General features: G+C 35.3%; 1 long non-coding RNA gene and 1 pseudogene across 1 annotated transcript; both read left to right on the top strand.

The window, feature by feature from the left end:
- Positions 1 to 13,038: 13,038 nt before the first annotated feature.
- Positions 13,039 to 14,804, top strand: LOC145103264 (aldehyde oxidase GLOX pseudogene; annotated as a pseudogene).
- A 3,937-nt stretch (positions 14,805 to 18,741) lies between these two features.
- LOC145100537 (uncharacterized) lies at positions 18,742 to 20,778 on the top strand. The gene is made up of 4 exons (XR_013705110.1): positions 18,742 to 19,449; positions 20,149 to 20,228; positions 20,307 to 20,401; positions 20,518 to 20,778. It is a non-coding gene; the product is annotated as an uncharacterized LOC145100537 (long non-coding RNA).
- The last annotated feature ends 4,229 nt before the right edge of the window (positions 20,779 to 25,007 follow it).

Here is a 25,007-nt window from a genome sequence, read left to right as displayed (position 1 = left end):
ATCATGACGAATAATCTTATCGATCTTTTGTGGTGGGCTTGACCAGTGCACAAGAATGTGTACTCGATCCCTTAGTCCTTCACTTGACGCACATATACATTCGAACAAAGGATTAGTCTTAATTTTCAAAAGATATATATTCTCATTCATCATACTATGCAAATTGCATGATTTCCAACTTTCTATCCAACTGAAACCTTGGGTGATGAAAATCTTTCCTTATTTGTTAAATTATGACACTACCACAAATGAAAGAATCAAATCCATTTACCAATATTGATTATCAGTTGAAACATATAATCAACAATTTTTCCACAAATGCCATTGTAAGGATACTTAAAAAAAATAAATAAGAACAAAAATTTTCTTTTATTTTAAAACTTGCAGAAAAACATATCCTAACAATGCAAATGCATATGAAAACTTGATGTTATCTATTCATAGCAATATTTCATAACTCTTATGCAGCGGCTCAAAATTCTGATCATCAAACCATGCGATCAGAATCAACACACTCTTTCTTTAAGCTTCCTTTGATTCTTCCAAAACATCAAAATGCAATTACATTGGATTATGTATTAAGAATCTCCAAACAGGATCTTAATAGAGTTAGATAATGGGCTTTACCTTAAGTAGAGTCAAACATTTGACTTTACTATCCTTATGGACTTTTAGGTAAATTCGGCAGCTTCGCAACTAATGCCACTTCCTTTGGCAAAAGAAACATATGGACTCTTTAGAAATGGTACACGAGACTATCACGGACTTAGCCTTTCGCTTTACCATTAGGTCAAACAACTTGATCATGGTCGATCCCTTTCCATTGGGAAGAGAATGTTTTTCTGGACTTCTAGTGTTATCATTGTTAATGTCCATGAAATTTTGGGAAGTAGATCTTCCAATATAATTTGCTTTACCAATGCTCCAAATCATTGATGATTCAACATCATCAAGAAAATATGTAAGATCATTAAGGGTCATGTCGTGATTTGTCATCAGGGAGTGACTGAAGAAACAAGTCAACAGGCAACTACCTTGAGACTTCGACACCCGACTCTCCCAGCTTGTCAATATGTGACTTAACCTATAAGATTAAGCACATATAGACTTTGCTTGCCAATAGGGATTGAGTGACTTAGAACTTATCAAGTCATGAAACTTGCGGGATAGGGAGATTTATTGGAGGGGTGGAGAAAGTGAATTATGATTTCAAGTCCCACTAATGCACAAAAGGGATTGATCTTTCACCTTGATTTCCATTTGGGATATCATCTTCTTTAGGAAAGCTTGTTCCTAAGGATTTGGGAAGACCATAGATGTATTAACAAGACATCTATAATGGGAGAAATTCAAGTTAGTTGAATTAAATCCTTAACATAAGACCCAACATGAAATATTAAGGATTAGGATGCAACAACCTATTTATAACCGGAAGAGGGATGCCGTAATCCAAGCTATAAAATAGTTGAAGGTAGGTAAATGATGATTTACCAATTTCCACCATCAAACCTAAATATAATTAAGTTTTAATTGGATTTGAAACTCCTAGATCTTTTGAGATACATTGAACTTTCAATGGCATGTTTGAATCTCGATTGTGCCCTCTCAAGTTTTGACTGGGATGCCGAGGATCACAAACAAGGTGTGAATAACCATGAAAATTGACTTGGTACCCTTAACTTTATTACCTAATCGATGTGCCGGTTAACCACCCGTTCGGCTAACGACCCTCCACCAGTCAAGGAAGCGGTGGGTGAGAGTGGACACCCATTAAACTGCCATTTTATAGGCAATAACCTTATACCCCCCTTATAGACCGGCTTCGTGAATGAGGCCTACTAATGGTAAGACTAACTTTATCTTATACATATCTATATAATTAAATTATAATAATAGTATAAGGGTTGAATTTTAAACTTTTAGAATTCTAAGGTTTTAATTTGGAATTAAAGTATTAGAGTATAAGACTTTACAAATTCCAACACTTGAGGGCAGGTTTTGAAACTATTTGAAGACTTTTCATTTCATAACTTATGAGTTTAATATACGTTAAAATGAAGACTCTTCATTTTATGTAACTCCTTATTCTTTAATAACAATTTGAAAGAAGTGACTCTTAAATATCCATAACTTGAGGACAAGTTATGGAGTTATAAAACAATTTAATTAAAAAGACTCTTCATTTTAGTGTAGCTTATGACACATTTATGAATTTTAAGATTCATAAATATGACTTTTCACATAACTTGAAGACAAGTTACAAAAACATATTTTATGAACTCCTTTTAGATTAATATGGATTGAAAATAACCAACACAAATTTTCTTTATTAATCTAAATCAACTCATAAACGAGGTACCACAAAAAACTTTTGGTAATCCATAATTTCAGGACAAATTATAGAGTCCATACAATTTCATTAACATCCAGAATTATACTAACAAAACAATTTGTACATCATTCCTATGATATAACAAAAACTCATAAGCATGAATATTCATAATCAACAATTTTCAAGAATTACATAAACATATATAAAAACTTGAAACTTTGATTACATCATTGAAATTGGTTTAACATAATCATTACCACATTAAAAAAACAGGTTTTATAAGTCCAAAACAGTTAAAGGTAATGATTGTAGACCAATTTCAGCACCAAAACCCGAAAATATGCACTCTGGGCTGCCAACTCGTCGAGTGCATGAACTGACTCGATGTGTTGGTTAAAGAAAGGCATGGACACGTCGAGTTCCATGATGGACTCGGCCAGTCAACTGTGCAGTGGGCAGAAAATCGATTTTTTTAGCAATTTGCATCAAGTATAAAGAAAACAAGCCTAGGCTCTGATACCACTGTTGGGTTTTGAGCATTCTAACACTCCTATGGTCTACACGCAACCCTAAATACCTTGGATCTATTTTTTCTCTATTATACATGCAAATATCAATTTCCAAGGTATTTATCCTAACTAGCATATTATGAAGTACAAGTAATATAGAAATTAGTAGAAATACATACCTCTTTGTTGGTGCTTGATTCCATCGAGCTCAACAGCCTAGTGCCCCAAATGTGACACCTCAAATGGGTCACACAACATCATATGCACTTGGAATAACTTAGAGAGAAATCATCACTTCATGAAATCAGCTTGGCCTCTACATATACACATAGTGGCCGATTTTTGCACAAGAATATGATGCTTATATGGTTGTTACAATTAGGATAAACCCTAATTGTCATGGCTTTCCATTTCCTTGGATCCATGGGTTCAAATACACCATAGAGCATCCATGGAGCATCCTATGGGTTTTAGCCCAACTTGATAATCCATGGAGCATTAGCCCACTATACAAGTATGGATGATTTACACAATCAACCCATATATTTAATTAGTCTTCTTTAGATCACTTAATTAATTCTAGATTAGTTCTTGATCAATAATAATTAAATAATCTTTTTAATAAATTATACCTTATAATATATTAATAAACATTAAGTGTTATTTCTCTCATTTTAGTCTATCCAAATGCATGATTCCATGCAACCCAAATGGACCATGTCGGGTAGGTGAAGTATATACCAATTATAGTTATAGACTTGGACACTAATCCAACAACTACCTCTATGGGGTTTGTTGTACTAGTTAGACGGACCATAAGAGCCTAAGGTATTTCATGCATCATCTGAACCTGAACATGAGGCAGCATCGTTGGTTGTATATGATGAAGGATTATGATTGTGAGATTTTGTACCACCCTGGGAAGGCGAATGTGGTGGCTGATGCACGCAACCGCAAGACAGTCGCGGCTCCGATCCGAGATCTATGCTTGAGGATGACCGTGGTTACTCCGTTGTTGGAGCGGACTCGTGAGGCATAGGTTGAGGCTATGAAGGAAGAGCACCGGAAGTGTGAGCAAATTGTTGTTCAGGTGGCTTCGTTCGATTATGATAGCCGTATACTATTGACCTTGCACGGGAGGGTCTGGGTTCCATATTGGGGCAAGGTGCACCAAGTTCTGATGGTGGAGGCTCACAATTCGAGATTCTCCATTCATCCCGGGGTGACGAAGATGTATATGGATCTTTGTTAAGATTGTTGGTGGCCTTGCATGAAGCGATATAGCATGGTTTGTGGAGCAGTCCTTGACTTGCAAGAAAGTCAAGGCCAAACTTTAGCGACCTCACGGCACCAACAATCACATCGACTTCGAGTTCAAGAGACGCCTTCGTTACATTCACATTTTCGACAAAATGTTCATGACATTCCTATGCCACATCACAAAGATTTTGAACTTCATAATCGAAACACATTGAATGAACAACCAATCAGACTGCTTGTTTCTGCTCTACACCCTCAATAAGATTTCACAATCATGATTCTTGAGCTTTCAACAAATAATACATTTTGAACCTAGTCACATAACTCTTCCCTTTAGTATCTATTGTAATTTAAAGAAGAGAATTGATATTTGAGTTTAAAACTTTGTCCTATTTACATGACATGATTAGTTCATTAGGAATATCTTCTTCTTCTGGATTGAATTGAATATCGGATAACGAAACCATGACATCTTCTTCATCAGCTTCATCACCTTAAAGGGACTTCTCAGTTGATTAAGAGGAGAAAAGAGTGGTGTCAGGTTCTTGCATAACACCAAAATGTGTTAGTGAGACAGGAGAATCAAAAACAGAGGTAAGAATGGGTGATGTTAGTGGAGTTAAAACTATTGAAATTGTAATGGAAGTTGTGATAATAGATTCGTTATTGATCATGTCTTCGTCTATGTTGACATTTCTGTCCTATTAGATAAGTGCATAGTGATGTCTGGAGTTTCGACCACCTCCTGACCAGAATCAGTATTCGAAACCCCGGATGGTTTGACTAAAGCCTTCTCAGGGACGTTTTTTTGTTGCTAATCACTCGAATTGGTGTGTTATGTGTATCAGATACGTTTACAGTGACACTAGGAATCCTTGTCTTCTCAAAAGTCAACTTGACATGAGTATATTTTCGTGGTGAATCTATAAAAGAATCCTCGATTCGAATGTATGATCTTTCTGTATCATTATCATTCTCAGTCTCGACTGTTACTTCCTCATGTAGAACTCCAGCACGAACATTCTTTGTCTTCTTTATCTTTTGTTCAACATCGATAGCTTGATGCTTCTTTATTGCTGGTGAACTGGGACATGAAATCTCACGAATAATAACTCCCTTTCGAATACACTATAAGTTCTTAAATCTTTTTTAATCACCCTTTTTCCCATCTTGTTCACTTTACTGTGGAATTGTCTCTGCACTTGGAACAGAAGTTTCGACACCTTGTGTGCAACTGTCTCATCCATTGGCTCAGGCTCTTGAGTTGGTTTTGGGATTGCAGAATCATAAGTTGTTTTTGAGGGTTTCTTAGTTCTTTTGAGAACCCCTGTTTTTGTAGGTTTGATGTATTTTACAAACTCCTTTGTTACTTCGCGTTGTTTCTCAACATGTTTCTTCTTCTGATATTTTGACTCTTTTTGAGTAACCATGGTGGTAAAACAGTCATTGTAGTGGTGGAATCAATCGAAAGCAAGTAATTGATCAACAAAGGATCAGTTGGGTCAACCAACTTAAGCATCGAATTAGGAATTCGAACAACATTGGGAAAGACATTAACATCATCCATAGAAATCCTTGGACCAGCTATTGTTGGAAATTCATCAGATTCAATTCCATCAGGAATGACAATATTTTCCTAATTGTAAATTTCTTTCAAAATAAGTCCCCAAAACTGAGCACTTGATACTCTTGTTGCTAGTTTCGTGTGAGAGATTGAGATTCCAAATTCTTCCTATAAGGGTGATGCATAATCAACATTAAGACCATAGTATAACCCTAACACTACAAAATATATATTTCAAGCTTGGCATTGTCGAGCTCGGAGCTTCTTCCTGTCAAACATCTCAGAGCTATCCCAAACAGGAAACTCCAAACACATGGATCTTTCGCTTTTCTTAGTTGGATAAGAACCTTCACAAGTTTCGTTACCAAGTAAAGGCAATTTTGTCTGCATGGAGGCTGGGCGTATTCGCTTATGGGATTGTTAAGCGAAATCATGTGCCAAAGAATGCGAAATCTAGGTTTTGAGTTGGTAATACGAAAAACCTCAAGGATTTCTATTTTTTTGTGTGTCAAAGAATGAGGTAGAAGCATTAATAAAAAATAGTGAGTATCATTCGACATGAAGAGAGATGAATAATTGCTTGTTGGTGTCCCCTGAATTATAATCGAATACTCGTTGATGAGTATCGAATGGACTCTTTTTCTTTTGGTTTCGAAGGTGGATTTAATTTAACTTAAGATCACAACTTAACATAAGTGTGATTTTGTTGTGCAAAATTACTTGGATGACTAGTGTAGTAAAAAACAAGTATGGTTGGTGATGACTATAAGTAACAAAAGTTCAGAGGAGATAATCAAATGAAAATCTCATTCCAAAAAGTCTTTGAGGCTTTAACGACAACATGATGCATCATGCTTCTAGGGACACTTAACTAGTACATAGTTTTGAGTGATACATGTTTCCTTCATGATTATTCTCATGTAGCATGCGAAAGAGCATCATGTTGGTCATTGAGATTCCAACGAAAATATATTTTCATTTTAAAAGAAAAAACAAATTTAAGAAAATGTTTTTGGAGTTGTGATTTTTTCTTTTAAAAAAATAGAAACAAAAATAAAAGAAAATCTTTTTGGATTTTTTATTTTTGAAAAAGCAAAAACAAAAATAAGAAATTCTCTTTGCATTTTTGATTTTTGAAAAACCAAAAAAAAGAACTTTAAAACGTTACCTAGATACTTTCGACCCATAAGTTAATAGTCATCAAAAAAAGGTTGTGCGTCGAAGGTCTTGCATCAGATGTGAATTGAAATCCTATACTGAACGATTCAGTATGAAGTCGAACGCAAATGCAGTCGAACGCTTAACATGAGCAGTAACCTCTAAATAGAACACCAACAGTCGAAAGTGAATAAAACACACGAAAGTTTTACCCAGTAAACGAAAGTAATAAAGGAAATCGGAAGTAAGTAAAACAAATGTTCAAGTGAAATTCAAGAAAAATATGGAACATAGCATGTTTCATTATTCCCAATCCATTCAAAATCCTTAAGAATGATTTTTCATCTAAAGGTTTTGTGAAAATGTCAGCAAATTGATCTATTGTTTTGACAAAATGGACTTCAATGTCTCCATCTTCAGCGTGGTCTTTGGTAAAATGATAACGAAGAGCAATATGTATCATTTTTAAATGTTGGACTAGATTATAACAAATGTGAATTTCACTTTGAGAATCGGAGTATAAAGGTATTTTGTTCATGTTGATTGCATTGTCTCGCAATTGGCTTTGAAATCAAATCACGTGTGATGTGCATGCAACAATAGCGATATATTCTGCCTAAGATGTCGAAATAGAAATACAAGTATTCTTTTTAAATTGCCGACTCACAAGTTTCCCATCCAGAAATTGACACCAGTTGTGCTCTTTCGATCCAATTGACATTGACCTAGGTCCACATCAGAAAACGCTTGGATAAAAATTCATGTCTTCGATGGATACCGCAAGCCTAACGAAACTATATGTTTGACGTAAGATAAGATATTTTTGACTACATTATAATGGGGTTCTCTTGGATTCGATTCCTCCCTGACACAATTAGATACAATAAACATAATATCAGGTCGACTTGCAGTTAAATACAAAAGCGAATCAATCATGCACCTATACATCGTGAGATCCACAATAGGCTCATCCAACGAAGGACTTAAGCACGTGCCGACAACCATAGGTACTTTGACTTTTGTGCTATTTGTCATGCCAAACCTTTCAAGCAAGTTTCGTGTATATTTCTCTTTACTGATAGAGATTTGTTCCCTGCTTTGATGAATACTTAACCCAAAAATTTATTAATTTTATGCAGCGTGATCATTTCGAATTGACTTCTCATTAATTCCCCAAATGCCTTAGATAATGAAGGATCATTCGAACCAAAGATAATGTCATCGACATAAACTTGAACGAGCATCAGATGATCCCCTACTTTATTTTGAAATAAAGTAGAATCAACTAATCCTTATTTAAATTTAGCGATTTTCAATAAATTTAGAAAACACTATCGGTATCCCATCTGAAACCTCTACTTCACAGAGAGGTGGCAGACGCAACAACAGAGGAACAAATCGCTCATGTTGGACAACATCTCAAGCACATAGGGGCCGACACAACTACAACAATAGTTTTTGCCAGTTATGTAACATTGTAGGGCATTAGAATCAAGATTATTAGTAATTATCCAAGTTTCTGAAAGACAACAGTACTACCATCAGTAACCGTGATTCAAGAACTCCTATACCAAATGTCACAACATGTATTCCTTCAACTTGGTTATTTGACTGTGGCATCTCAAATCATATAACCTCTAATCGATCTACGTTTCATAACATCTCTAAATATGAAGGAACTGATGAAATAATACTTGGTGATGGTAAACGTTTTAAAATATCTCATGTTGGCATTAAACACATTAACACACCAATCAAAACCTTATATTTACCAATTGTGTTATGTGTTCCAAATTTAGATTGAAACCTTTTATATATTGTTAAGTTGTGTAAGAACAATCGGGTTTCTATTGAATTTTTCCCACTTTATTTTTTTTATTTTTTTTGTGAAGGATCTTCGCACAAGGGAGTAGGGGGGTCTTTTAGGAGGCAAGAACCTTGAAGATTTTTACTATGCTGATCTGCCATCCATTTTTGCAAATCAATGTAACCACAAAAATCTATCCACTCTCCTGACACACTAAGTTAGGTTATGCATCCATCAAAGTCTCTTGTCACAAAGATAGGTTTTAGTTCTAATCAAATTTCCTATTCTTGTATGCATTTTTCTTCTTGTTCAATCGATAAAATCCATATGCTACCTTTTGGTCCAAATTCATTTTTTGCTACAAAACAACTTGAATTAACATATTTTGATGTGTAGTTCTTGTTCAAACTTTAATTGACAATTTCAGTTATTACGTCATTTTTGTAGATTACTACTTGAAATATGTTTGGCTCTATCCTATGAAATGGAAATATGATGTTGCAACACTATTACCTAAATTCAAACTCCTTGTTGAGAATTTCTTCCAAACACTACTGGTATCAATATTCATTGACAATGGTAGTGAATACCAAGGTTTTGCACAGTTTCTACATGCTCATGACCTCTCTCACTTCACCACCCCACCACATACTCATGAATAGAATGGTGTAGCCAAACAACGATACTGTCATGTGGTTTAGACTTGACTTCCTCTCTTTCACTATGCCAAATTACCACTTACCTTTTGGTCTCTTGCGTTTCAAACGATTGTCTATATTATAACCAACCACCAAACTATACCAAACTCAAATGCGTTGGTTTTCTTTGCATTCCATGGCTAAGGCCTTACACTAACTCCAAGCTTCCGCCACGATCAGCCCTATGTCTTTTCCAAGGTTAATCCACTTTAAAATCCTCTTACAAAGGTTTTGAGCCTACCACATGCTACCTATACAACTCTCATCATATTCAGTTTATTGAATCTCATTTTTCTTCCCATTCTTCTTCCCCCACCTTACCAACTGCCCATGATTTCTTTAAAATCTCACCAATTACTAATGCATCAAACTCCTTTTCAGCAATCGATTCATCAAAAATATCTTCATCTTAGGGGGTGTTTGTTTTTTATGCGAAGATCTGGGCAACCACTTTTGTCTGCGCCGCGCAGACAACGCGCAGACATATGCCCGCGTAGAGTGTTTGTTTTTTGGAAGTGTGCAGATCAAAAAACGTCTACGCGAGGTCTTCTTTACGCAGACCTGGACCACTGTCTTCAAAGGCCTTCAGACCACATTTTTACCTTAAAAAAAACCACCAGTTTTTTTTCTTTCTTTTTTTGCTAAAAATGCATTTTTAATATTTATAACGGGAAATTAAGTTTGAAAAAATAATGTATTTCAACAGCTGCAGACGTTAAAAACAAACAATCTTCTTATTGTAGACGGCAGACATGTGGTCCACCTCTTCTGTCGCAAAGGCTTGTAGATGTGATCCGCAGACTGCAGGCATTTTGGCTTCAAAAAAACAAACAACACCTTTGTGACTCCTACACCTCATGTCCTGCCACACCAAATACCATGTCCAGATTCACCATCCTACCCTCTAACCCTACCTCTCAACCAACCTCACCAATGTCAACTATATCTCCTCAGCCTATACATCATTCTAATCCACATACCCTTCCATCCACACTATTAGTTCATATATCCAATCCTGTCTAAGATTGCACCAACTCCTGTCCTACCCTAATTGGCTCCATTTCTTAAGATGATAATTCTATTTCTCCACCCACCTTCTCTCCACCACAACGAACTAGAAATAGAAAACTCAAAATACGTTTTTTCGTCTTTCATCAACTCCATCATTTTCATGTTATCCCTTCTAACATTGAACCAAACACCCACACTCAAGCTCACAAAATTCCCAAATGACGACATGCCATGGATCAAGAGTTCAATGCACTAATGCAAAATAGAACGTGGGAATTAGTTCCATAAGGTTCTTACAACCCAATTAGATGAAAATGTTTATTCCTAGTCAAAAGGACTCCCAATGGTACTATTTCAAAATACAAAGCTTATTGGGTTGTTAAGGGGTTCCTTTAACAACACGGGAACGATTATTTCAACACATTCATTTCGGTAACGAAACCAATCACTATCGAACCATCATCTCTATTTCTCTCTCTCTCTCTCTCTCTATCTATCTATCTCTCTCTCTCTCTCTCAAAACTAACCTTTAAAACAACTTGACGTGAACAGTGCCTTTCTTCAAGGAACTCTATATAAAGAAGTCTTCATGTCTCAACCACCCAGATTCATTTAACCTAAATTCCCAAACCACATATGCAAACTTAGAAAGTCTCAGTATGGCATTAAACAAACCACCGAGAGCATGGTACATGGAACACACATCTTTTCATCATACTTATGGTTTACGAAGTCCAGGGCAGATGTCTTTCTATTTATCTATGATCATGACACCAATTTGTGTTTCTTTATGGCATATGACAATAATATTGTCCCTTAACCATGACAACAACCAATTCACTCATTCCTTAACCAACAAGTTCTCCATCAAATAGTTAGGTCCCCTCCATCATTTCCTTGGTATTGAAGTAATTCCTTCCCAACAAGCTCTTTTTCTCTATAAAAATCGACATATTCAAGACATTCAAACAAGTTAAATATGGATGGTACCAAAAAGATTACTACTCCTCTCAACCCTTCCATTGTTCTCACTCTTAAGAACACCCTGCAAGTGTTGATCCTATACGTTATCTGAAATCAGTGGGATCTTTGTAAAATTTGGCTTGCAGAAGAGCATATGTCTATTTTGCTATATATTAACTTTCCCAGTCCATGCACTCCCCTGTTCCAACATCATTGGCAGACATTAACGTAGATGTTTCGTTAACTAAAAGGCACAGTTCATCATGGCCTACATCTTAATCGTTGATCCTCACTTGAACTCAAAGAATTCTCAGATTTAGATTGTGGAGGGGTTTCTCCTATCATTTATTTGGGCTCAAACATCATCGCATGGCGATCAGCATGTAAACAATCTATCACGCAGTCTTCTATAGAGGCAGAATACAAAGCCTTATCTAATATGGCGGATGAAATCTACTGAGTCTAACATTTACTTACAGACCTTGTTGTTACACACTTGTCTTCTCCTATGCTATTTTGTGATAATACGGTTGCCACATACTCTAGCGCCAATCTAATACATAGTTCTCGGATGAAACATGTTGCCACATTGTACTTCAAAAGGTAGCAGGCGGTTCGTTAATAGTTCTTTATATCAACCCAGCAGATGAACCAGCAGACGCACTCACAAAGCCCCTAAGTATCAACTCCTTCATTCATATTCACTTCAAGATTGGAGTATCCGACAAATCCTCCTTATTTCGAGGTGTATTACGACCAATAGCCCAGTGTATTACGACCAATAGCCCAATTGGTGAAACCATTTAAATTATTTTATTTATGGTTACTTTTAACTTTAGCCCTTGTAATTTCTCCTTATATAGCTCATGTAACTTCTTCTTTTCTGTGTTGTACATGGTCTATTTAGCCTCCAGTATATTTTGCTTTGATTAGGAAATTGAACAACACTTTGTTATTGTGTAAACTCTTCTAGCCTTTATGAACTATTGACTCAACTACGATATAGATGGCAACCTTTTGTTATTTGCATGTTGAATGAGATCAAACTCATAATATTGTTGGTCTATATTTGAATGTACTTTATCAAAGTTATTAAAATCTTCACGAAAAACTTTCAAACAAAATACATTATATCATTGTTTCGAGAAACTCTCACTAGAACTGTTAGGGTCTAAATTTGTTGAAACATCAAGTAACTCCAATGATCTATCATTGAACCGATGGTCGAGTTCCGTTAACTTACAACTATTTGCTTTGTAAAAAAATGTCCACTATATGCAATGATGTTCAAGGTATGATCTTGTCATATCTAAAAATACCATAATTCTACAATATTTTCTTTTAAATGACCCTAATATTTTTACAAAACTCGATCTTCTCATATCCAAAAACATGAAGAGAAAGCATGTGGAGGCTTGTTGTAATATGAAAAATAGAAAACTAAAAGGTTGATAATAACATCCAATAAAAGAAAACATGCATTGACAAATAAACAAGATCAAAGGAGAATCCACCTTGTGAGTCTATCCTTATAAAATTAAGAATGAATATTTCATGGTTAAATGATTGAATGAAATTCGCTTATCATTCAGGTTGACTAATGGGTTATTTAATTCACAACGCAGTTCATGAACCATACCAGAGGGAAAAACGATCATAGACGACTCTTTTCATCACCTCAAAGTGTATTTAAAGCCACCTTTAACACTTCCATAAACACACAAAAACCTAACAAATTCCAAGAAGAGCAAAAATAAAACAAAGCGATGACTTCCCACCTATATCATCACCTCTTCTTCTTCTTTCTGGTGCTCCTGCTCAATGCCCAGCAATGTCCGGCGGCAGGTGGATCGTGGTCTGTCCTCCTCCCAAGCATTGGAATTTCGGCCATGCACGCACAGTTACTTCCCAATGATCGTGTTGTCATGTATGACCGCACCGATTTTGGAGTCTCCAATATCTCACTTCCAAACGGGGCATGTCGTCCTAACACAACCGATTGTTCTGCCCATTCAGTCGAGTATGATGTTGCATCAAACACCGTTCGTCCACTCATGGTGCTCAGCAATGTCTGGTGTTCGTCTGGAACATTAATGCCCGATGGAAGATTGGTCCAAACTGGTGGCTTTGATGATGGTTATCGTGTTGTCAGAATTTATAAATCGTGTGATTCATGCGACTGGCAAGAGATACGTAATGGCCTGAATCAACAGAGATGGTATGCGACCAATCATATATTGCCAGATGGCAGACAAATTATTATTGGTGGCCGCCGGGCATTTAGCTATGAGTTCTACCCCAAGATGTCGGCCACTGAGAACACTCCTAGTTTACCTTTTTTGGTTCAAACGAACGACCCTAACGTTGAGAATAATTTATACCCATTTGTATTTCTCTATCCTGATGGGAATCTTTTCATTTTTGCCAACAATCGTGCTATTTTATTCGACTATTCCAACAACCAAGTTATCAAGACTTACCCTACAATGCCCGATGGTCAACCAAGGAGTTATCCGAGTACCGGATCTGCTGTACTTCTCCCTCTGCGCATAACAAAGGGAACAGTAAATGCGGTTGAAGTATTGGTTTGTGGGGGTGCACCAAAAGGAGCATTTGTTAATGCAAATAAAGGGATATTTGATGGAGCTTTGGATACATGCGGAAGGATCAAAATATCTGACCCTAACCCTCAATGGGTCATGGAGACCATGCCTTTGGCTCGAGTTATGGGTGACATGTTGTTGCTTCCCAATGCTCATGTTTTAATCATCAATGGTGTATCTGCTGGAGTTGCAGGTTGGGAACTTGGGAGGAACCCTGTTCTTAGCCCAGTGGTTTACCAACCTGATAAACAGGTCGGGTCTCGATTTGAAGTGCAGAATCCAAGCACCATTCCAAGAGTTTACCATTCCACAGCTGTTTTACTAAGAGATGGACGAGTTCTTGTTGGTGGAAGTAACCCCCACGACAAATATGAATTCGGAAACGTCCTTTATCCCACTGAGCTGAGTTTGGAGGCGTACTCTCCTTCTTATTTGGATTCAAACTCGTCCGATTTACGCCCCAAAATAATATTGCCTGTAAAAAACACTAAAATAGGGTACGGAAAGCAATTAGTTATTGTGTTTACAGTTTCAGGCATTGTGGATCCAAGCTCCGTCTCAGTGACAATGATGGCACCTCCGTTCAACACACACTCCTTTTCCATGAATCAAAGATTGCTGGTGCTCGATGGTGGTGTGGCTGCCAAGATTTTGGGGAAGTCAAGATATCAAGTTGTAGTAACCACACCGCCCTCTGGTAATGTTGCTCCGGCAGGGAATTATCTTTTATATGTTGTTCACAAAGAGATCCCAAGTCCTGGTATTTGGGTTCAAATGCAGTGACAAAATATAGAATAATGGTCATTATTTTGTTTTGTTTCGTTCATCTTTAATTGTACACTCATTTGTCAACCGGACCGGTTTTAATTTATTCTATTTACAGAGACCATGTTATTTTACTTAGTTTGTCCATTCGATTCGTCTTTTGGCTATCTGACTATTTTATTCATTTCAAAAGTTTTCATATAACACTCAAAATTAATTTGTTTAAATGGATCAGGAGTCCTAGTGATGCCGGAGTTTTAATAGGATAGTTTTGAGAATGGTTGGTAGAAACATGGTAGTGTTTTTTCTCTCTCTGTACAAATGGTTTTTTTTTTTAATTTTAGAATTCAACAAATATTGTTATATTTTTAGTCCTCTAACTTACATGATTAATTTCTAGTTTGATTTTATTAACAAAAACTTTAGTTTTTACTCTTACTAAAAATATATAATTAAACTCTAATTAATGTTTTGAATAACTTATACCATATAATATAAAACTCATAAATACCTATGTTCGTGTATTATAATTAATAAATATATGAATATTGTTATTATTATATACTCTACACAACTGACTTTTATTGATTTGTTTTAAATACTGCCAAGCTTCAGGTTTGAGTTTTTTTTTATTTCTCTTATATTTGTAACAAACTTCCTTTTCTTCGTAGCGTTCCCAATAGTCCAACCTAATTTTTTAAGACTAAAGTTTTTGTGCCTTTCATGAAATTACTTCTAATGTGTTGAATACACAATCGATGGTATGCTAATGGCTCTTTCCATTCTTTTAGATTTTCCATTGCATGAATTATTCCTTGGTGCCTATCCGAAATCACACATAATTGTCTATCTTGAGCAACAAAATGTGTGAGTTGGTAAAAGAACCAACACCAACTGTATGATGACTCTTCATCGACAATAGCATATGCAACATGTAATATGTTATTGTTAGCTTCTTTTGTGACATCGACAAGCAAATTCCCCTTATATGAACCCTTCAAATGACAACCATCAATAGAAATAACAGGTCGGCATAAACGAAATGCATCAATAGCAGGTCCAAAAGCCTAAAAAACATACTTGAATGTTGCAACATTTGAGGAGTCATTTGGCTTATGAAACCACTTTACAACTATATCAGGAAGCTTGCAAAGCTGCAATGTACTTAGGCAACTCATCAAAATTACTCTCCCATATTCCATAAATAGTCTCTATGGCTTTTCTCCTTTCATGCCATGCCTTCGAGTAAGAAACATAAACGTTTAGAAGGTTTTTAATATCTGATTATATATGTTTCACTGGATAAGCAACATCTTTTTCAATTAAATGTAGGATGTATGAGGAAATAGTTAAAGAGTTTAAACTTCTATTATTATTTCCAATACATGATCCAAAGGAGTTGTGAGCGTCCACAGATCGTGTAATCTTCCACGTTCGATGATTTTTCTTCTTAATTGCACGAACATACCGTGCACAACGTGGTGTGTGGTTCATAGTAGTTGAGCTTTGTCCTTCATCTCCTAGAGTCTTACACTTTGTTACCCATAAGTTACTTTTACTTTCGTACACTTTAAACTCCCTATTGTGATTGATCAACCAAAGTGTTACTGCTTTCTTGACTTGTACCTTACTTTCAAATTGCATTCCTAACCTTTTTTTATTCCTTCCAAACATCTATATGAATGTTTTCTTCTAAATCGATTATGTCATCGTCGCCTACATCTCCAACATCGTTCATAAAGCTCATAACCCGAGTTTCACAAACATCATCATCATCAAAATCTTCCCCAACATTACCGAATAACTTAGTACTAGTATCTTCACTATACTATGAGTTGGCTTCATCAAATCCAAAGTCGTTTTCTTTTCCAAATCTAACTTCATTAGGTAAAGGAAATGCTACATCTGAGGGATTAGGCTCTGCACTTCAAAATTACATAAAAGATCTACATAACTGGTTATAGTAGGAGGCATTACTTGTTCTTGAGCAATTTTTCTAGTACGATAATAACTTGGGCGTTGTAATTTTCATCATTCTCAGCCAAATAATACATCACGTCTAGACTTGAGTCACTTATGATTTGTGAAAAATTAGATTTTCCACCAAACTCGTAACATAGTGAGATATTCAAATTATATGTTGTTATTTCGACTCCAATGTTCACATAAACTAAATCCTTAAATTCTTCATACTGCAGTTTATGCCTAACAACATTTGAAGTGGTCAAAGTTGAATGATCTCCCTTTACGAAACCATTTTCATATAAAATATTACCACCCCAGTACAAATTAATCATAAACGGACGATCTAGACTCATACCGACCAGAATATAACAACACCAATAAGTCATAAGATAAAAGACGTACCTTGAATGAAAGAAGGATAAATAAATGAAGAAGAGAGGGATTCTATATGTTGAAATGGATGAAACAAAAAAACTGATGATAAAAAGAGGAATTTATTACAAAAAATGAATTGATTAGACAATTCAATCATTTGCTTTCTTTGAATTTTCATGAATAGTGACAACAATTTTTAACAGACTTTTGCAGGTATGCTATCATGAATAGATACTTTGGAGTTTTAAAAAATAACAAAAATATAAAATAACAAAAATATACATATATTTATTAATTATAATAAAAATCGGTCAAAAAAGTGCAATATATTAAATATTGAAATTTATTCATAGGTATTTATGAGTTTTATACTAACGGTATAAGTTATTGGAAATATTAATTAGGATTTAATTATATATTTCAATAAAAGGAGTAAAAACTAAAGTTTTTGTTAATAAAAGATAACAAAAAATTAAGGAATTTTCTGTAGCTACCATACCTACGGAATAGCTATAGAAATAAATAGCTACAAATTTTCTCCTACATAATGGCTACAAAAATAGATGGCAATGGAATACCTACGAAACTAAATAGCTACGGAATAGTCACGGATACAAATAAATACAGAATAGCTACGGAAGTGGATAGCTACGGAATAACTATGAAACTAAATAGCTACGGAAATTCGTAGTTATTCCGTAGCTAACTTCGTTTTATTTAAAAAAATTAAAATTTAAAAATTTCCAATTTTATGTCATGTACCACATTCAATTCACATTAATCCCAAATACCATATAAAATACACCAAAAAACGTTCCTAATACAAAGTTTGACACATTCCATTGCATTGTTCAAAATATCATACAAAAGTAAGCAATAATTAACAAAACAAACAATACCAAATATTTACAAATTCAATTAATCCTGAATACATATCAATTGTCCTCACGTGGATTATCGGGGGGAGCGTAGGGTTGAGCAATTTTTGAATTCTTTCTCCACTTATCTGTGGACTAATTTTGTGAAAAGTTTTATATATATATATATATATATATATATATATATATATATATATATATATAAAAACAGAAAATTAAAATGCAAAAAAATAGAGAGGGCCAGAGACATGCTCTCAATCTCTCATCTACGCAAATGAAGCCTAAGTAGTAGGGTATGATCAACAAAGCTAACATAATATTTCTTCTTTCTTACTAGGAGGCAGTAAATCTGTAGTCAAATGACTTTTTGTATACAAGTTTGCAGAGCTCTTGTTGCTTCTTTTCTAACCTTTTCATCCATGTATCTAGTTTCAATTGGGTATAAAAACTACACAAGAATACATAATTAGATTAAGCAAGCTATTTCGGAAGGAAAATACTAGTTTAAAATTTTCATATACTTTTAACACCTTTTCAAGATGCTAAAGCTTTCCAATATAAACTTGTATACATTCATCATCACCATCTTCATATAGCCACTCTTCGGTTTTTTGCAGACTTTTAGAGATGATCACTACCTCTGAATTTGTTGCAATTTTCCAATAGGAACTAAATAGCTAAGGTACAAATATTCTATCAGATTGTAAGCAATATGTATATATATATATATATATATATATATATATATATATATATATCCTAATAAATAAGAGGATTTATGCCACGTCGCATTCTCTAAGCCACATCCAATCAAATTTTCCTGCTCATTCTTTCAATGTGAGTTTCCAAAAAGTGCCCCCATTTATTCTACACTCCTCAATTCCGCTACTTTCCTAACTATAGTCCAGAAATCAACTCCCAAATTATCGGGATTCTCGTGATAATTAGCAAGATTGGTGTTAATTTGGTATGTTTTTCGATTCATTTTTCACCTAATTATTTAGATTTCATGAATTGGCTCTTGCATCTGTTTACGATTTCTACTGTTGCTATCATTCAAATATTTTTTTTGCTCATTTTTAGTTTGTTGTTTTATTCTTCAATCCCACATTGTATGGCTCAACGAAGTGGAGGTCCCCACCGGCCTCTATGCGCTCACTAGCCACCTTGAAACACCGCCCCTAGCACTCGCTAGTGGGTCGCTACCGGGGACTCGTCGATGTTTTAGTGAGAAGAAAGAGAAATAGCAGAAGATGAAGCGGAAATCGAGTTTTGTGTTATTTTGCTTTTGTTCTGGGTTTGCACTTTATGTTCTCCAAAACCATCGATCGGGAACTGTAAGCAGCTTCAACCTCTTCCATATCTCCCCTCAAAATAAAAAATCCAAGAAACTCACCTTCCTCGAGAACATACGAATTGAGGACGTTGATTTGGGGATTCTGAAAAGAAAGAAGAAAGGATTTGATAGAGAGAAGTGTATCTTCGGGAACAAAGTGCAGATGAAATATGGATGCAAGAGAAAAGGAGGACGTCGAAGGTGCCCTCAACACACAACTTTCAGGTGTCTTTTTTTTCACCCTGTTCTCTATATCTATATCATGTCCCCAACAATTTATTTTAGTTTTTTCTTCTGTATAAATTTTCATGACTATTTTGCTAAGTAACTCTTTGTGTGACATAATTTCATGCCTATTATGTGTTTGATAAAATGTCTGAGTGAACCCTGTTTAGAGAGAACTGTAAGTTGCCTTTTTTTAATTCGTAGATGAGAATTAGAACTAAGTGCCATGGATTTTATTTGGTAGATTCTTTGCTCATTCCTTGCAGATTTAGTAATGCTAAAAATGCATATATGAATTTGTTAATTATAAAGAACAAAGGAATGGATAATTATAAAGCAGGGAAACATTGTGATGCAATTAAATGTTTTTTTTGAGCTGTGGTTCTTATTGAAAAGAGTGGTGATATGTTGGCATTATGGAAATCTTATTACCTTGACCATTTTACCCCTTGGTTATTTCTGGTGTGGTGAGGAGTTGCTTGATTTTAGGTTTTATTTTGTGATTTTTCGTGGTTGTGTTCGTGCTCCTGGTTGTTTTCTTTTCATGAATGTTGAAGAAGTTTGTTGTTATATATCTACAAAGAGTCTATGAAATATCTTATCATGACCAAAAAAGACTCAATGTAACTTTCTTTTCATTTATTCTTTTCTTTTCTTTTTTGTTATTTTATTTATAATGACTTTGTTATATTTATACAGGAATACATTGGGAAGCCAAAAAATATGACCAAAGAGAACTCGGCAAAAAAACAAGAGCTTTTCTTTTTCCATCCACTTAGGTAAAGTTTTATAGATAATAATATAATCTAATAGTTTATATATATTGTAAGTAAATGTTTTTATTTTTTGTTTTTCAGCCCAATAAGTTGTTTCTTCCTTCCCCATGGTATTCGAATAAAAAAAACTAATGACATTTATACAAACTGAGTATGAAAAAAGAGGTTATTCATAGGTAAATTTTATATATATATATATATATATATATATATATATATATATATATATATATATTAAATTCATGTTGTAGTATTTCATATATAGATAATTAATGTAACATTGTTTTTTCAGGTTACCACATCAAATATGTTCAACATGCAACTATGGGAAACTTCAGGCCATGCTACCAACTACAAAGAGAACATGTTTGTATTTGATATAAGTTAATAATTTTTTTTTCTCAATGTAATTTAATGTTTTTACATTATGTGTTAAAATTGTGCATTTTTACATTAACAGATGTTATATTTCCTTCGATATTGCAAGTCCAAAGTGTCATAACGGATTTGGAAGAGAGGAAACAAAAAGAAATATACTTGAAATCATATTCAAAAAAAGACGGTTTCGATTTATTTTATATGAAATGTATGTGTTTAAGAAATATAATTTATATTATATTAATTGTTTGTGGTTTAAAAAAAATAAAATTTGTTTAATATTTGTGCATAAAAAATGTTTGTGTATTAAAATAAAGTAATTAATTAAATTAGAAAAAGAAAAAGAAAATAAACAAAAAATTAGAATGATGTCATTCCTATAACCATGCCAAACATGATAATTGAAAGTAATCACGTATTCAATTCCATCATTCTCTCAACTATTGTCATCTCATACACTTTTAAACTCTTTGCAGGGTGTCCACTAGAAGAATATATCTCGAGGTAACATCAACTATTCATTTTACTAATCTACTCCTGATACAATTATAACATTGTACTTTCAATTTTTATCCTATTAAGACATTATAACTTGAAATTACTACATAAACTTTCTTTGCATTGCTATAAATTATCAGATTTCATTAAAATAGGATACTCTATAAATATAATAAACACATGTATGAAAGTTCATTGCTATTTCTTGCATATATTTAACTATTTCTAATAGTAATACCATTCTTGCAGACTGTGGTATAGCATATATTTAACCCCGATGAATGTACAAAGTCATCATGGCTTACAGGTAATGATCCTAAGGTCATATATATGTGTCTTTGGTTTGATTTGAACGAGAGAGTATTTTAACTACTTTTAGAAAGACAGTGATTTTAGAAAGCATACCAAATTCATTACAAACATATGGTACTTAAACGTTTTTGTCGTTGGAAACACTACAAAAGTCCTAATATGGTTCCCTGTTACCCTTGTTGGTTCGTTTGTCACACTCCTCCGGCTCCCCCGTCATTCCTCTCAGTTGGACAGTCTCTTTTGAAGTGTCTTCTTTCGCCACATAGGAAGCACACTGGACTTACATTGGTATTGGCGGTTGAAGCGATGTACTGAGTCGGGGCCTTACAGAAACGGACGGTATGCCCGTTCTTGTTGCAGTTTTTATAGTGCATCTCCCGGCAAACCCCATTGTGATGGAAGCCACACTTGATACACTTTGGGAGTGATCCCTTATATGGTCTGGCCGGCACTTGGGTGACAGACCTTATGGCTAGTGTCGAGGCATGTGTCGTGACTGCTGTTGTAATGGCAGGTGCAGCTACGGATTGCTTTCTTCCACCAAATTTTTGAGGTAGGTTACACTTCTTTTCATCCCAAAACTTTCGCTTCTTGTTCGTAGGTTTGTGGCCTGAGGCGCCTTCGTTGGCAGACACCCGTTGGTGTTCCTGATTGTTGCAACAATCTATATTGTCAGTACCGCTTCCATCTCTGCCGGCGTTGTTAGCATTGATTTGCGCCATGACGGATGTCGCGACTGTCGTGACTGCAGCCTGAAAAGTAGCAGAGTCTATATGTAGGGTTGGCGCCTTGCTAGTTGGTTGGTTTCCTCTTGATGAAGACATAGCTCTATTTCACGATGAAAAAAACGACTTCATGAGTGGAAATAATTATCTCAAGTGCATCCTTACGATTTATATTCACATATATAAATTCTTGCACATTACTACACTATTCCTAGTGTTTCTGCTAACGTTCCTGAGACGGATATATGGTAGTGGGTATAAGTAGGTTTCGTACAGGCATTAAGCTCTACTCATCTTAGGATCATGTTTTTCCACACACTTAGCTGAGGAGTTTTGATGAGATCCGGTGCACTAGCGCTGGTATGATCGCACCCTATAGGTCTACGAAGAAAGCACCTCTCAACCAAAGTGTTTAAAGGTGAGACGGAAATGAGTTTTTAGATTGACTATACGTCGCGAGTTTTCTAACTAAGTTTATCTTAGTTCATTTTGTAACGTATTTCAGTTGTTTTGTGGTGTTCTGAAAACATTTCATAACAAGAGCCTATATATGATAAACTCATGTATCTTAGTAGTTCTGTATCCAAGTGAAACCTTGAAATTTGATCTAAGCTAGGCCTTTCTTACGACCATTTGGTGCATGCTTACTGGTATGATTATGACTTAATAGACCTTTGAGTCTGATGGATCTGCCGTAAACCCATTTTGTTAATATGATTCTAGAAATTTTGGTTTCAGAGAAAGTTTTGACCTAGATGTAGGCCTACACCAAATTATTTTAAGGAAAAGTTTTGATAGAAACTAAATCTCTTGATTAGTATAACCGCTTAAATCACAGTGTCGTGCTTTCACCTAGAATATAGTAGTACCAACGCATACTCATGAACTTGATTTACAAGATTTTGTGAGCAGTATGAACTTACTCACGACGATCCGTCCCCTGTGATGCCTAAGACAAAGTTGATGCACCATGCAGCTTTGCTAATCGACGCTTGGCTGCAATCATCCTCTCTTTGAATGTCGTGCGTCTACCCTGTTACCCCTTGCCTCTGTCCGAGCGGCGATAATTCCCTAAAAAGAGAGTTGGTCTCTGAAATAGTAGTCTCTTTCCGAGTCTCGGGTACGTGAGACGGTGGGGTCCGTAGTAGCACTCAATTTTTGAACTCGGTTTGCAGTCTCCCTGTGTTAATCCCCGATGTTCGCAATCTGTCGGGTCTTCGCCAGGAGGGCTCTGTCAGTCAGTCCCCCGTGGTTGAGGTCATAGCACCCTCGTTGGTCTCCACATGGTGTTTGCTGTCATTGTTGTCGACTTCAACCCTCGATCACGGTTGCCCAACGGGGCACAGGTTCAATGTAGTCGAAATGGTTCACGGGAACCCTTTCTATGCATGGAGGATTGATTACCTCCGGTTCCGCTTTTGATTCTTCTCATAACCATTCACCATTTCTCGGGTTCAGGTTAGGAAAGTAGGGGTCGCCCGGTAAGTAGGATCTTGCTATGTTATACATGCGAGAATAGGAGTAAGAAGATAATTATTGGACGAACTATCTAGATAATTATTAGATGATCTGTTTCAGTTATGTCAATACTTGTGTAGTGTATACCAGTTATATGAAATCAAGGCAGGATAGTCCTTCGAATAGGTGACTCTAACTCCAAATCCACAATCCAACGAGAACAGGAAGTAAAGCAACGGTCACAGATTATGAGTCTATAACGCCTAAATTTCATATAACCTTAGCATATCCACTTAACAACTATTGACCTACTTGATAGAGACCTGTTTAGTTCTCATGTAAGCACTTATAGTAACACAAAATACTCCTATAGTATTTTAAACTCATGTTCTGTTCTAATGTTCTCATTGTGGTAGTGTTGGTAAGTTTTTAGACTTGTCGCCATATCACAACCATTCTTGGGCATGTGCTAATCACTCATCGGACCAGCGTAGTTGATCAGGCTATGCCACTCCTAAGACTGGCCATACATACCCGAGCTTACCTGTGATATTCAACAATCATAATACTTTTGTTCTGGTCATTGTGACACGTAGGTTAGTATGAATGCATGTATGAATACTTTAAAAAAGGAAAGTATTTATTTTCTAAAAGTATACCCCATTAAAACTTTTTAAAATCAGAGACTTTTAGTCCCAAATGTGTTTATAATTTGTATATATTATGTTGTTCGATATACTTAATTCACTATAAACTGTGCTCTGATATCAATCTGTCGCACCCCCAAACCAAGGATGGCGGAAACGTCCGGGGGTGGAGGACTTCATGTATAGTATCATAACAACAATGGAAATAGTGATGAAAGTAAACACAACCAAAATATATATTATTGAAAGAGTTACATCATTGAATGAATTACATGTTTCAAAATCAATTACAATATGTTGACAAAATATGAAATGTTTGACGCCTTAACCTCCCATCCTCAAAATGCACTTGATTTCCTGTTTAGTGATCCCTAAGAATACAAGTTGTTTGAAAAAGTGTCAACACAAAGGTTGGTGAGTTCATAAGAGTTTTTGTTTGAGAAATAACCGTTTTTCTTGTAAAAGCGATAGAGTATGTTTCCAGAAAATCCAATATTTTCTTTATTATGTAACTGTAGTCTTAAAACCCAAAGACCGAAGTGTACAAGTAATTCATCATACTTACAGTGAATCATGCAAGTTTAAATTGACATAAACTCGTTAATTTAGAAGTAAAACCCCCTTTTTAAAGTAGAAATTTTCCATGTAAACTTGAGAGATTATTAACTATTTATGTGAGCCGTAATAACCATACTATGACTAGAGGTAACCTGCACAACGTCTTTCAGACGCCCTGATCCCATGACTCTTGTCACCCGCAGACC

This window comes from Lactuca serriola, chromosome 4, assembly GCF_051521515.1.
Source record: "Lactuca serriola cultivar US96UC23 chromosome 4, Lser_US96UC23_V15, whole genome shotgun sequence".
Classification (NCBI taxonomy): domain Eukaryota; kingdom Viridiplantae; phylum Streptophyta; class Magnoliopsida; order Asterales; family Asteraceae; genus Lactuca; species Lactuca serriola.
Note: the sequence above shows the minus strand (reverse complement) of the source record. Positions and strands in the feature narration are given on the sequence as shown.